Source organism: Lemur catta, chromosome 13 (genome assembly GCF_020740605.2).
Source record: "Lemur catta isolate mLemCat1 chromosome 13, mLemCat1.pri, whole genome shotgun sequence".
NCBI lineage: Eukaryota > Metazoa > Chordata > Mammalia > Primates > Lemuridae > Lemur > Lemur catta.
Genome location: NC_059140.1, coordinates 35,937,072 through 35,951,112, shown reverse-complemented (window position 1 = coordinate 35,951,112; position 14,041 = coordinate 35,937,072).

Below are 14,041 nucleotides of genomic sequence, written 5' to 3'. Positions count from 1 at the left end.
AAATTTAATAAAAATGTTTATTTGGGCAAGTTAAAAATCTTTATGGGTATATTGGAGGTCGTTCTCATTAGCTTTTATCATTTTTCTAAGCTAAACCTTAGCGTCTATCAAAAACAATCGTTTTTTTCTAGCTTTTATTTGTGGCATAACAAAACCTTTAGCAAAACCCTTAACAAAACCCTCAGCAAAACTCTTAGCATGAGTGGTTGCAATTAAATGATACAGAATTATTAATAAGAATAGTTACCATTTATTAAGAACTACATGGTGAGCACTTACCATTGACTCATGACATTTCCACAATAACCCTAAATATTTTACAGTTGAAGAAACTGAGATTCAAGAAATTCAACCTGAGTTCATGCAGCTAATAAGTGACTGAGCAGGGGCCTGGATACAGCTTTAACTGACTCAAGATTTCTCGACTAACTAACTAGACTAGTGATTCTGAAATTTAGGAAACTTCATTCCTTAAACAAGGAGTAAAATCACGATTTCTGGAAAATGGAAACAAATCTTCCTCATTTTCCAGTGTTATTTAGGACATTGGAGTCTACATATGTGTCACGGGAAATCATTGCTAGTGTCTGGGTTAAGAAATCAGAACTGATTTAGGAACGTGAAATTTTGTCCTAACTTAGTCTGGTTTCCTCCGCTTTAAGTTTAGTGACATTCGTAGCAATTTACATCCCTCAGTCATTAGAAAAGGAGAAGATGGAAAGGAAAAGTATGAGAGTAGGGAGGGAGGTAAAGATGTAAAAGGAAGAAAATTAAAAACTGGATATACCCTGTCCCCAACCATTCATTGTCTTCGTCTATTTCCTCCATCTATTTTCAGTAAGATATGGCAATATATTGTCATATTTCTAGAATATATTTGGATGTGATTTCACCTGTATACATTTTCCGTGGTGAAGGTTGATACAAGACCTGTTTTCTTAGAATGAAAGAACTGTGGTTACAAATTTGTAAGAGTAGTTTGTCAGCTTAGAAATGAATGAAATGTACTGTTTAAAAAACAGTTTTAAGGCAACAAATTCTTCCCAGCCTTCACCAGATATAAGTACAAGAATCACCACATCTATAGGAATAAAACCCAAACTCAGATCTCTAAGCCAGGAAATAAATAAGTCTTTTTTAGGGTAAGCAGAGATCCACCAGGTATTCCTGAGAATGGGCAGCATGCAGAAATGCACGGGCATTGGCCTGTATGTATGTGGCCCTGAAAATCATTGCTGGGTTTAAGTTAAGACATCAAGACTGTATCATGAATGTAAACAAACTTTTGTCCCAGTTTAGTCTGGGTTCCTCTAAGTTTAGTGGCACTTGTCTTAATAGCAATTTCCATCCCTCAACCATTAGAAAAGGAGAAGAAAGAAAGCAAAGGTATGAAGGAGAGAGGTGAAGATGTAATTGTGTTGTAACATTCTGTTATCAATTGATTGGACCATTTATGCTATTGTGAGAACCATTACTTTGAGGTCCAGGCAAGGTCATGTTTCTCCAGATTGCAAGGACATCAACAGTGTGCCAAGCTTCTGGCTGCAGCCCTACAGTCCCTCAACTCTCTGTCTGCTGTCCTTGTCACCCCTTACTCCGTTGTCTTCTGTCAGTCAGGCTGCTAGCCTCAGGTCCTCCCCATGTTCGTTTTACAATCTGAGACATTCCCAAGAGAAGACATGGGCATTGTGGAGAGGGTTATGTGGAGGGGAAAGTTTGGGAAGGCAAAATTTGCGAGTCAGATTTGGCAATGTCCAGGACATACTTAAATATACATAAGTGTTTTGGAATTTGTTATTGTATGTATTTACATTTGTGTTTTTTTTCAGCAACACTTGTCCTTACCGTAACAACTTTCAGATGACAACTTCTGATTCAGAGAGTTAGTGGCCTCTGCACACATTGGCAAATCGGTAGAATCTGAAGTCACATTATTCATTAATGGCTTAATCTTCAAAATGTCAGTGCAATTCGCTAAAGAGGATTTTTGCTGGGAGAGGCCATAAGTGGAATGCTAAATTAGATACTGTGAAAGGAGACACTTAGTCTTGAGTGATCTATTATGATATTTTTCATGTGTGCCATGAATTGTGAAGTAGAAAAAATGTTAGGCACATGTTTCAAACTATTCATATTTGAATTGAGAATTGTGTTGTAACATTCTGTTAACAATTGATTTAACTAATTATACAACCTCAAATGTACATGTAAAATTATGCAAACTACTATCTTACATATATGTGTGTGTATAGGAAGAGGGATAGTTTTTTAGAAGATTAAAACACTGTTTAGAATTCTGCTAAAGTAGAAGAGGCTTTTGACATGTAAATTAAGGAACTTAAAGCCAAGTACTTACTGAACAGATTATTTTGATTTGTGTAATCAACTATTGGAGCAGATTATCTATATGATTTAGGTTTGTGACTTAAAATTAAACTATAAATTTCAAGTTTTCATCCATGATATGGAAATTAAATGGGGTAAAGTAGACCAGCTAGATATTCTATTGCATCTATATACTATAAACATGTGCAGCCCTATGGTAAAGGCCTATTGTATTTTATAGAAACCTCTATTAAAAATAAAATATTAATATTCTATTATCATCATAGTTCACATTTATATTTTGTTTTATGTCCACTCTTCAATTATCCATTCATTAAACACTTGGAAGAAAAATAGAGAAAAGCAATATTTTTGTTCAGCTATTATAGCCCAGATATTCTATTAGGATGGATTGCATGTATTACCTAGTAAATTGTCACAGGGACTCTAATAGAAAAGCAACCTAATTTTTTCAGTTGAGAAAAATGAGGCACAAGAAAAAGAAGAAACAGGCTTATTCATATCACTAACACATCTAACATTTGGAAGTAGAAATCATCTCTACAAAACTCCAACAATGGTGATCTTTTCTATGGATACAATCTTATTTTTTAGATCTCTAGTCAAAATTCATTCCCTTGATTAAAAAAGTCTGATGACTCTCAACTCCTTATTGCTACAGAGTTAAAAATTCCTTAACGTGATATTCGATATCCTCCTTAATCTAGCTCCCTCTGTATTTTTCTAGTTAAGTGTTGCTACTTTTCCCGCATGCTATTGTCCATTCGTTATGGACTACTTTCCTAAACAGGACTAGTCCTTTTTTTCCATGTAAATTAAGAGACTTAAAGCCAAGTACTTACTGAACAGATTATTTTGACTTGTGTAATCAACTATTGGAGCAGATTATTTAATGTTTAGTTTAATGTTTCATGTTCTTTACTCCCACTTGAATTATTTTCTCTCCATATATATTATATATGTATATATATATATATATTTGGAGAGAATATGTATATAAATTGATATCCTGTATCATTCAAGTCCTAGAATCAATGCCACCTCTTCCATGAAGCTTCTCCTCATCTCTCTTAGCTAAGCCAAGCATTGCCTGTGCCTCTGGTTTGGAACTTATGCATCTGACCCTATGCTGTAGTTATTTGCACATCTCCCTTAACTCCTTTATCAGATTTTTGGAGAAAAGAAACTCACTTTTATCTTTTCCACAGAGATTGGCCTAGTTCTTGGTACATAGTAGAGATTAAATAATTATCTCTTAAATGAATGAATAGAAGTGATAGACAGCTGCAGAGAAACTTAGATTTTATGCTTTATTAGTGAGGTTCTTTTGTTGTTGATTCTCATAGAAATTTTTGGAACTGTTAACACGAAAGTTGTTCACAATAGAATGTCCAAATGTTATTCCCAGGTTAGGTCTGGAATAGTAATATATAAAACAACTCACTTGTAAGTCCACGGAAAGCATTCCAAAATGTCAAAGATCCTGGATTTAAAAAACGATGATGACATTAATATGGAAAACACATGCGGTAATTAAGGATGTATACACATGTGCGCATGCACTATGTTAGACTTTTTTATTGGATTGATATAGCTACTTACCAAAGAATAGAACCCATTTGTGGCACCGAGTGGTAAGATAATTTGTCAGTAACACATGCATTGCTACAAGTTATAACAGTAAAAAAAAAATATTATAAATTAAGGCACCCATGGGTCATTCAACTCAGCTGGCAATACACCTGAATAAAAAAGGAGCACTGGACTTAATCTCCAAGCCTGTCATTTATTTCTTTCGCACAAAAAGTATGGGACACAGGTGGTCAAAAGTCAAAGATCATACTCTGCCTGAATGCTTCATGAGCCACGATACAAATGTATGGGACCTGCTGGGTGAAATCAAAAAGTCACTAGAATAGGGTACAATTTTAGTGACCTAGGTCAAAGGCCATACTGCTTTTGGTGTTTTACAAATGTTTGACAGATTAAATACCCACCTCCTAGGGCTAACAAATAGGCCATGGAGCTAAAAGTATTCATAAGCATTAAAGCTTCATTCAGAACTCCCCTTATGAAGGATGTAGGTCATATAAAATTAGTAATATGGTTACAATAATTTTTTCCCGTTGTTGAAAAATTATACTCTGGACAATATCCCTGAGTATAATTCTAGCTCTAGAAAAAATAAAAGAGAAAAAAAAAGCAGCAGTAACTAGAAATATGAAGACAGGGAAAAAAAGCAAAAAGAAAAGAGAAGGAGAAAATAACAGCTACATCCAGACCTTTCCTTTGTTAAAATATAGTAATACTTTTTAAAGCATTTTTTTCATATTTTGTGATTTTTTTTCATTGGATGCGGGATCATTTTATCACTAATGTATGTAAATTATTTTGCTGATATTCAGCATTTTTTACAATTCAATGCCTCTCAGAAATTGATATGTTTACAAAGATATGTGTTGGCAAATAATCTGGGTGTGTTACCAGGACAATAAAATAGGTAATGTATGGAAAAGTACTTTATACATATTTTTAAATGCTTTGAAATTTTCTACTACTACAATCTTAGTTTTTAGATCTCCAGTCAAAATTCATTCCCTTTATTAAAAAAATCTGATGACTCTCAAATCTTTATTGCTATAGAGTTAAAATTGCTTAGTATGATATTCAATATCCTCCTTAATCAAGCTCCCTCTGTATTTTTAAGACAACATTATTATTTAACACAGTTACTCTCTATCCTTTCTAGAGCTCTTTGGAAAAATATGCGCACAAAATTAGTTTGTGTTATCATATGCCTCTCCCTTTTTTAGTATTTTTTTTTTTACAATTTGAGAATAATACTTCAGCTTTCTTTGTGGTTTTAGCTAAACGAATGGTGTATATTGTCATGAGTCAGAGTCACCTGGATGGCTTGTTAAAACACATATTGTTGGGCTCCACCTCAGAATTTCTGATTCATTGTGTCAGGGTGGGGTCTGAGAACCAGCATTTCTAGCAAGTGCCCACAAGATGCTGATGCTGCTAGATAGAGACTATGCTTTGGGAACCACTGATTAAAACATTGTGCCATCATAACAGATTGAGAGTTAAGGAATTCACTTAATAATCTGGATGTGTTCAAATATGTTACTACCTTTTGTATTTTATAACTTGCACATATAATAGTAATAATTTTTTAGTTTCCACTTTCTTGTGAATATTTTAGCAAAATGTAAAATGTAATCCAGAATTTGTCTTTCTTCCTGAGCTATGTATCACCATCAATGGTGTTTTCTTTAATAGTCACTCTTAGATCTAAAAACTGTTTTAAAAGAATTTTTATTAATTAAAACAGCTATGTTTGCTATTGATATCATTGTTACTGTTCTTTTACATGAGAAATGTTGACATTTATACCAGAGAGAGTGTGATTAAAAATCCAAGCCATTCATTTTTTAAGTTAAACCATGTTTGTATGCCTGCACTGCTGTTTCCAGGATTTTACTACATGTAACTTATTTTTTTTTTATCAGAAGTAGTAAGAGCCACCTCTGCCTCTAATATCTTCATTTTATGTTTGTTATTATCTGTTTTTTTTTCCTCAGAGGGCAATGCATTCGTCACATAGATTTTATATCTTTTTATAGTAATCCCAGGTTACTCTAGTTTTAACATAAAGAAAGGGCTTGGAGAAACTATGCCAAATCATTTACCTGTCACATATACCTGTAGAGGTAAGATGCATTGAGTTTATTGTCAATCATAGATTTTCTATAACAGAAGAACTTACTTATGTTGTTATATGCCAAGAGGTAGACAGAAAAATCATAGAGGTATGTGGATACAGGTTGTGAATGAGCTACAAAGCCATTAGCATCATATCAAAATGCTCCAGTGGGTATTGCCATTGGTTTGCTAGTACAGAGTTTTAGTCTTCCTTTTTTTCTTTACACAGTTTGCTTGGTTTTTTTTTTTTTTTTTTTAGTCTATTTCTCTGCTGAGAGTTTTTTTTTTTTTTTTTTTTTTAGGTCATGAGATAGAGGAAAGTACTTAAAAGTCTTAATGTCCACAATTTTCCGATTTACAATAATTTTCACCATACCTTGCTATAGATGAAAACTTCTAGTTATTATTTCAATAATTGTTCATGCATAAGATAGTGATATGTTAAGCTCTTCTAGATTTTTTATTTGCACACACACAGACACCTCCACAATGTTTTTACCCTTAAAAAAGAAACAGGAAAGAATTAGTAGCAAGCAAGTAAAGAAATATGTTCAATGTAAAGGCACATGCTGAAAGCACATTGTACTTAACTTTGATTTTTAGTAATCCCTTAGAAACCTGGATGTGACAGCTATTTTTTTCATTGTTTTTTTTTTTTTTTAATTTCAGCATATTATGGGGGTACAAATGTTTAGGTTACCTATATTGCTCTTCCCCCCCGTCTTCCCCCCCAAGTCAGAGCTTCAAGCATGTTTTTATATTTTCATAATTTTTTTCCATTTTTAGCATAATATATATTTATATAAAATTTAGAGACAATACAAGTATTTATATTGAGCATAGAGACACCATAGAGAAAATATTATGTAGAACAATGATATGAATATAAGAAGTTGCAAAAGCAAAAGAAATAGCAGAAGTACTGTACATTTTTCTTTCTCTTCTAAAAATGTTATCAAATAAAATAAATATGACAGCAAATATGATAAAAATGTTACCCTCTGCAAATGTTATCAAATATGACTAATTCTGGAGATGGATACAGTCACAGGTTATGTCTTGGTTACCTCAGGCTCCATTTCCTCCCCTCTAAAACTCCCATTCAGACTCTCCTCCATCCTGTCAAAACTGTAGGCGCAGTCCCGTTTTACAACAGAATATACATGAATAAATTGACATTTCATTAGAGATTACAAATATTTTTCCATAAATCTTTTTATTTCATTTTCACTACTACCATGACTGTGAATGTTTATTAATTTCCTCCCCCCAAATGGTAGAAATTTCAAACTTATCTAGCGTATTTGAAAAGTTCTTTTCCCAGTTCACGAACCTGAGTGAGCAGGAGGGAAATGGTAGCTATGCACACAGGGATCTGTCTCTGTGTATGCATGTCTGTGTGTGTCTCGGTGTGTCTGTGACCGTGTGCGGGTGTTTGAATGAGGGAGGAGGTGAATACCATTCAGAGGAAGTCACGAAAGTGTTACTTGGGAGGAAATCTCAACCCCCTCAGTTTCTTGACAAGCTCCACCCTGAAAACATACGATCTTTTTTCATCAGTATTATATATTGATGCTTGTGTATTGATGCTATGTATTTATGCTTAACTTTCATACACTTTCATTGTTCATATTATAGTTTATTGACTTCATGCTTATCAGTCCTTTAATTTATAAGCCTATAAAGCCTGATTTCTTTTTTTTCTGAGAAATAATCAAGTTCAGTATTATACATATAGAATCTAAGCAACAAATTTTGACTAATTGAGTTATTATATCATCCCATTTTGGTCTTCCTCACTGTTGTATTTTCTGAAGGTATAGAGAGTGTAGTATTATATATCTAGATGTTCTCAGCCAAAGAAATAAGTAGAAAGAATAAGATATAATATTGATAAATAAAGTATAATAATAGAATATTTGTCAATAATCACAGCATGAAATTTTTCTCTGGATTCACCCACCTTCCTGCTTCTAGCCATCAAGCAAATGGAGATCTTTTTTTAAAATTTGAAAATTAATATTGAAACTGATTTAAAAATATTTTAATGGAATGCAGGTTAAATATGCCTAAGGCAAAATAGGAGATCATTTTATATAACACATGACCTGATATAGGAGTTTCTAACAAGAAAGTTTCCTATGAATGAGTAAAAGAGATTTTTAATTTGATATGCTTTTACCAACTAGTTCTCAAAACATAAGATGATACTTTTAAAAATAAGCAAAGAAAATAAAATCTTCCTAAGGAAGAAGCATATTAATTATTGTTATTCCTATGTAATATTCTGAAAAATTCTCACTGGTGTTTAAATATCTAATTCTTTAGTTACTTTTTCTCTTTTTTCTGCTTTTAATGATTGTTGCAAAAGAATATATCCCTCAAACAGCAGGAGAAAACATAGAATTACAGTTACACCAAGCAAGGGCCACGATGTGGTCAAAACTTTGAGTTAACACACCTTGGAGTTGTCTACCTCCAGGTGAACTTTTATCTATTGGAGAGATTTCTTTTTAATGTTTTTAAAAGGCAGTTCTCCTGTTATAGGTCAGAAAAGCAGAGTCCAGTCTATTTTGGAAAGATATGAGTTTGTAATATTTATATTTTTCATCTGTAATATAAAGCCGAAGACACTGTCTACTTATGAAATATGAAAGCAACGTGGGGTCAGATAGATATGCCAAAAGAGGAAAGGAATTTGCACTGGAGCTATAGTCAGACATTCACACATAGAAGCAGAACCAAGACTAAGGCAGAGAGAATCCAACATTGGTAGAACAGTCCACATCAGCAAATCCCTGCTCTTGACAGTAAGAAAAGTTCTCCAGGTAGGTGAAAACACTTTAAATCCTCATGCAATCCTTCTGCTTTGTGTTTCCCATGTGTCACGGTTCTGTAGCTCTGGGTTCCTGTGAGACCTCATCCCATGTTGATGATAACTATTTTCCTTATGCTCATGGAGACTCTGATGCAAAATTATCCATGATCTGGAGTAACTTAATGAAGACTCTTCCTTGCAACCAAAAGACCATAACTACAACAATGTTCATTTATTTTGTTATCAGTGGTTGCTATGAAAAAGGTGCCAATATCCTGCTTAAGTGTACATTTTTACCCCAATTGGTAGGATGCACTAAAAGATTAGTGTACCAAAACCAAATCCATAATCCTTTTTTCAAATTCTAGTGATGAGTATATTTTAAATTGTTTTCAAATTTAAAATACAATAATCGCTAATTGTAACATTGGACTGGTCTCATGACTATTCCACAAGTCTACATTAACTTTGTTGAGTTTGACTGAAATGTTTTATTATTTTTATTATAAAAGGCTGATTTTTTTTCCACTGACTTTGATGAAGTGAATCATTACAAATGATCGACTACTCACAAATAGTTTAAATGGCTGTTAATGTTGGAAAGGAAAGATTAAACTGGGTAGTTATTGCATAGGTTATGAAAATCCAGAGTTCAGTGACTTAAAGCCAAAGAGCTCGGCTAAAAACCTCTAACTAAAAGGTAGCATTTTTTTCTATGTCAGCCCCAGAATGAGAGCTGGCTAATGATAAGTCCTCAAGGCCCTGAACACTGAAGTTGTGTAACAGTATGCAATCTCCAGGTCAGAAGAGAAGAAAATGTCCTTCTTATCCCCTTTCAGGGGATTTAATGTGTTTGGCTTTAGATTCATACCTTGAATCCTTTCACTGAATGAAAGTTGCCTGGCAGAGCCGTTAAGAGCATGGGCTCTGGTATTTGCTTGAGTGGGGTGACCAACTCTGCCATATGGTGATTTTGTGACTTTGAAATTGTGCCTCCATTTCCACATCAAAAAATATGCAGCCAAGAAAGGAGCCTACTTTGGAGAGTGAAAGAGGGATCAAGAGAGGTAAATATAAACGTAAAATGTCTTACACATAGGAAGCACTTACTAAATAGCTAATATTATGAGGGAAAATATATATATTCATACATCTACTTATCTATCTAATCTATTTATATATTCATGATATATCGGCCTTGTTAAAAAAGACATGTAATGTGGACAAAACCATTCTACCAAAAGAAAACATGTAAGTCATTTTGGGGAGCCTGACAGTGCTCAGAAATTTTTAACAGCCACTTAAATTTGATGCTGCCTGACCTGGCTTTTGCCTGGAACATGGTCCATGCATGCCTTCATGTGGAGGCCATACAGAGGAGCAGATCCTTGAGAACTGGAGTAAATTATAATTTCCTCTCCCTGTGTAAAGCCTTCTCCTTAGCAGAGTTGAACATGTTCATTGCACACTACTACCCAGATTTCTAAGATGTCAAATGAATTGTTTCATTAGGCCTGTGCTTCTCATGATAATTTCGGGAGGGCTGATATGACATGAGCCACTCAGAGAGGAAAGTAAAATCAGAAAATACAAAAGCAGCTGCATTAAACTGAAGTTTAGGAAAGAAGTACGAGCCTAATAAACTTGGAAGTTAATGAGAAGTGGGCAAATCATTCTGCTTGGTGGAAATTGTCATTAACGGCAATTGCACATAGGCATCATGAAATCATATCTATTCATGGATGGATGACTTTAGATACTGAATGAGGACATAAAATATTGAAAGAAGCAACAAAATTACAAAAGAAATTTTGTACTTGTAATGTACCCTGTTATACATTTTTTTTACATGTTTCGCATGTTATTAGCAACCCCAGATGAGTGGATTTGCCTCAGAACCACACTATAAATCATCATCAGAGTTAGTTGTGATAGTTACTATTTATTAATGCCTGTGTTTCATACCGAAGTGTCTTTCTGAGCTTACTTTTTCTTTTTTCTTTGCAATGCACTGGTCATCAATCACAAAAGCAGTTTGGCCATTTCTCACTGTCTTGCCTCAGTGAACTCTTAGTTCCCTTGGTTGTTAACCCCTTCCTGGAATGCACATGGCCTAGACGCCTCTCTGGGCCCCTATTCAACTCTCCCAATGAGCCTCTCTTCCTGGCACGGAGCTGCAAGGCAATATTTTCCATCTGTTGAATGAAGAGCATGACACAGGCAGTTTGATATGGTTTCAGAAACCACAGCAAACCAGCGATGCACAACTCACTTTTATTCCGCAAGCCTGTGGGAGCCCAAAGGGATAAGAGGCCTTTCTGCCAGGCTGAACACAGAGCTTGGCATTCAGAAACAAATATTCCTCCCTGAAACACTCAATATGTTTCATATTCAAGCCAGAAAGACTGTGGTTTAGAATAATCTAAAGATGAATCTAATCGGAAGTTAACTTGAAATGTGTGAGCAAACTTCCCTTTCATACACCAGCTGTTTTCTTTCTGTCGAATGTTTAGTGGGTGGGGGATCAGTCTGTGTTTATCATGCAGTAGCAAGGAGGTTTTGTGTGTTCTGAAAGACTCTACAAGGCCTTTCAATGTAGAAGAGAGATAGAATGGTTCATCATGAGTTCACGCAAATTTTGGAGTTTCTGATAACATCACATCCTCAAATTTGGAAATATTTTTCTTTATAAAGCATTTTGAAAAATTGTTTTATGGCTGCTAGTTCTCAATGTCAGAATGTTTGTGACAAAATTGTTAAAATGGCATCACTATGAGTACAAAAATAATTTTCACAAGCATTTTGTAACGTGTTACAGGATTTGTAATAAATTTTAATATATATGGTTTCATCATTTACACATTCAAGGAGAAGATTGAGTTGGTAGACATTCTTAATAGATTCATTAGCTTTAAAAATAAAAATAAGAGAAATAATCTTGGTAATGGGAAAATGTTTTTTTAATGATATTCACTTGTTCAAAATTGCTATCAGTGCATCAGGAATCAAATTATACTTTCTGGTGAGGTTTTCAAGACTTCACAACTAGACCCCAAGCCAGTCCTTCCAAACACTATCACTCACCTATGTTAAAATATAAAAATATTCTAGCATCTTTTCCAGGGTTCTCTCTGTCTGAAATGCCCTTTTCCATCAATTTTCCACATTAAAATTGTAACCACTACCAAAAATATTTTTATTAGTTAAGTTTTCTAAATCTATCTTCTCAATTAATTCTTTACAATCCTCCTATCCAGAAATAATCACATTTCAACTATTTTGTGGTCTGAATAGCATTTGCATCTCTGTTCTGGCAATTTATTTTGCAACTGCAGTGATCATTTTATTGAATGTGTACTGTTTCCAGACTCTGTGCTAGATGTACTACATGCACTGCCTTATTTTTTCCCTACGATTTTTGAGGCTATTGTTATCTCATTTATAAATAAGTAAACAGAGCTCAAGAAACATTAAGAAACTTGCTCAAGGTTACTCAATACCAAGTGGTGAAACTAGGATTTCAATCCAAATGTGCCCAACTCTAAAGCACAAATTTCTTTTTCTGTGTTCTAGTTTTGTGGATTTCATTGTGGGCATTCACTAATTGCAGGGCCTGATCTTAATCTTTATAGACTTTAACTCCTCTACTCCTGCACTGGTGCTTATTGGACTAAATTGAATCTGTGAAATCTTGGCCTAGTTTATTGAAAAATGGAATAAAACTACCCTTGGTTCTGTTTAGATATTTGTCTCAAATTCCACAATTGTTAACATATGAAATAACAATTCCAATATACACAGACAAAATGCTCAGGCATATGGGATTTATATGCGCATGTGTAAGTGTGTGGTAAAATCATCTAGAAATTTTTCAGACAAAAGACACTTATTCTTTTTAATACCTGTCACTCATATTTTCTCTAATTTACTGAATTCTTAATGCTAATTTTGGTGATTAAAATAAATCTGAACTTTTATCCGTTAAATGCCCTTTATTTTATTTTGTTACTATTTGGTTAGTTCCTTTTGATTATGTTTTTTCATTTCTAGAATTTTTCATAAATCTCTTTATAAAATGAAGTAACATTTATTTGCAATAAGCTTTAAACCTTGTTTCTTCTAAATAAATAAGATTAATATCTTTGAGAACCTAAATGTATTTATGGAAACTATTGAGAGGGATAGCTTAAAATCAATGCCAACTATAGCCTCTGAACCAAAGAAATATTATGAAATTTTCCCTATTTAAAGTCTATGCCAGAATTTATTGCCTCACAGGGAATAAATAATTATGATTACATACATAACTAATACATTTATTTCTGCTGTTAAAGTTGGATTTTAAAAAATGTACCTTTGCCAATTTCAATGTAACTTAAGGAATATATATGTGTTATGTGTGGGTTTCTGTGTGTTGTTTAAGAAAAAAAGTTATTGACTTAATTTTGCAAAGATCTGTAATATTTTTGTTTTTCTCCACTTTAAAATATGATAAAACTGATATAGACCATCAGAGTTGAATATTCTTACAAGTATAAATTTATAACAGTGTCATTTGGTATTAAAATTCTTATGTGTAAGATGCAGTCTATGCCCTCCAAAAACCTAGAGTCTATTTTGTGCATTTGTGTAACTATTGAAAGAGATAAAATATTTCCCCTGCCTCTAGTCTTTCTCGTTTCCAATCCATTCTTTACTGTCAGTTAGAGGAATGTTTCTAAATCACAAACCCTAATATAATTCATTCCTTCCTAAAGTCTTTCATGAATTCCATGATAAAGTTCAAATTTGTTGGTTTGGCAATCCAGATTGTTTTTGACATTATTCCTTCCCAGTTCTTCAGCTTTAACATCAACCTGAATACCCTACACACTAGATATCAAAACATCTTTTTGTGTCCTGAATTCATCATGTTATTTGGGGGAATCTGGAGAAATTTAGTGAAGGAAGTGATGTTTGAAAGAATTATCTTCAAGGAGAGCTGAATATTAACAAGTGGAATAAAAGAGAGGGTGCAGTTGTACTGGGTATGTGGCAATGTGTGTTGGAGGAAGGGCTGGAATGAACAGAGAAGTGGGTGGCAAAGTGAAGAGGAAGAGTTTATTATAAGAGTAAATTGATTGTGGACTAGAGCCTGAATGAAGGGTGGGGGTTGCCACAGATTCCCAG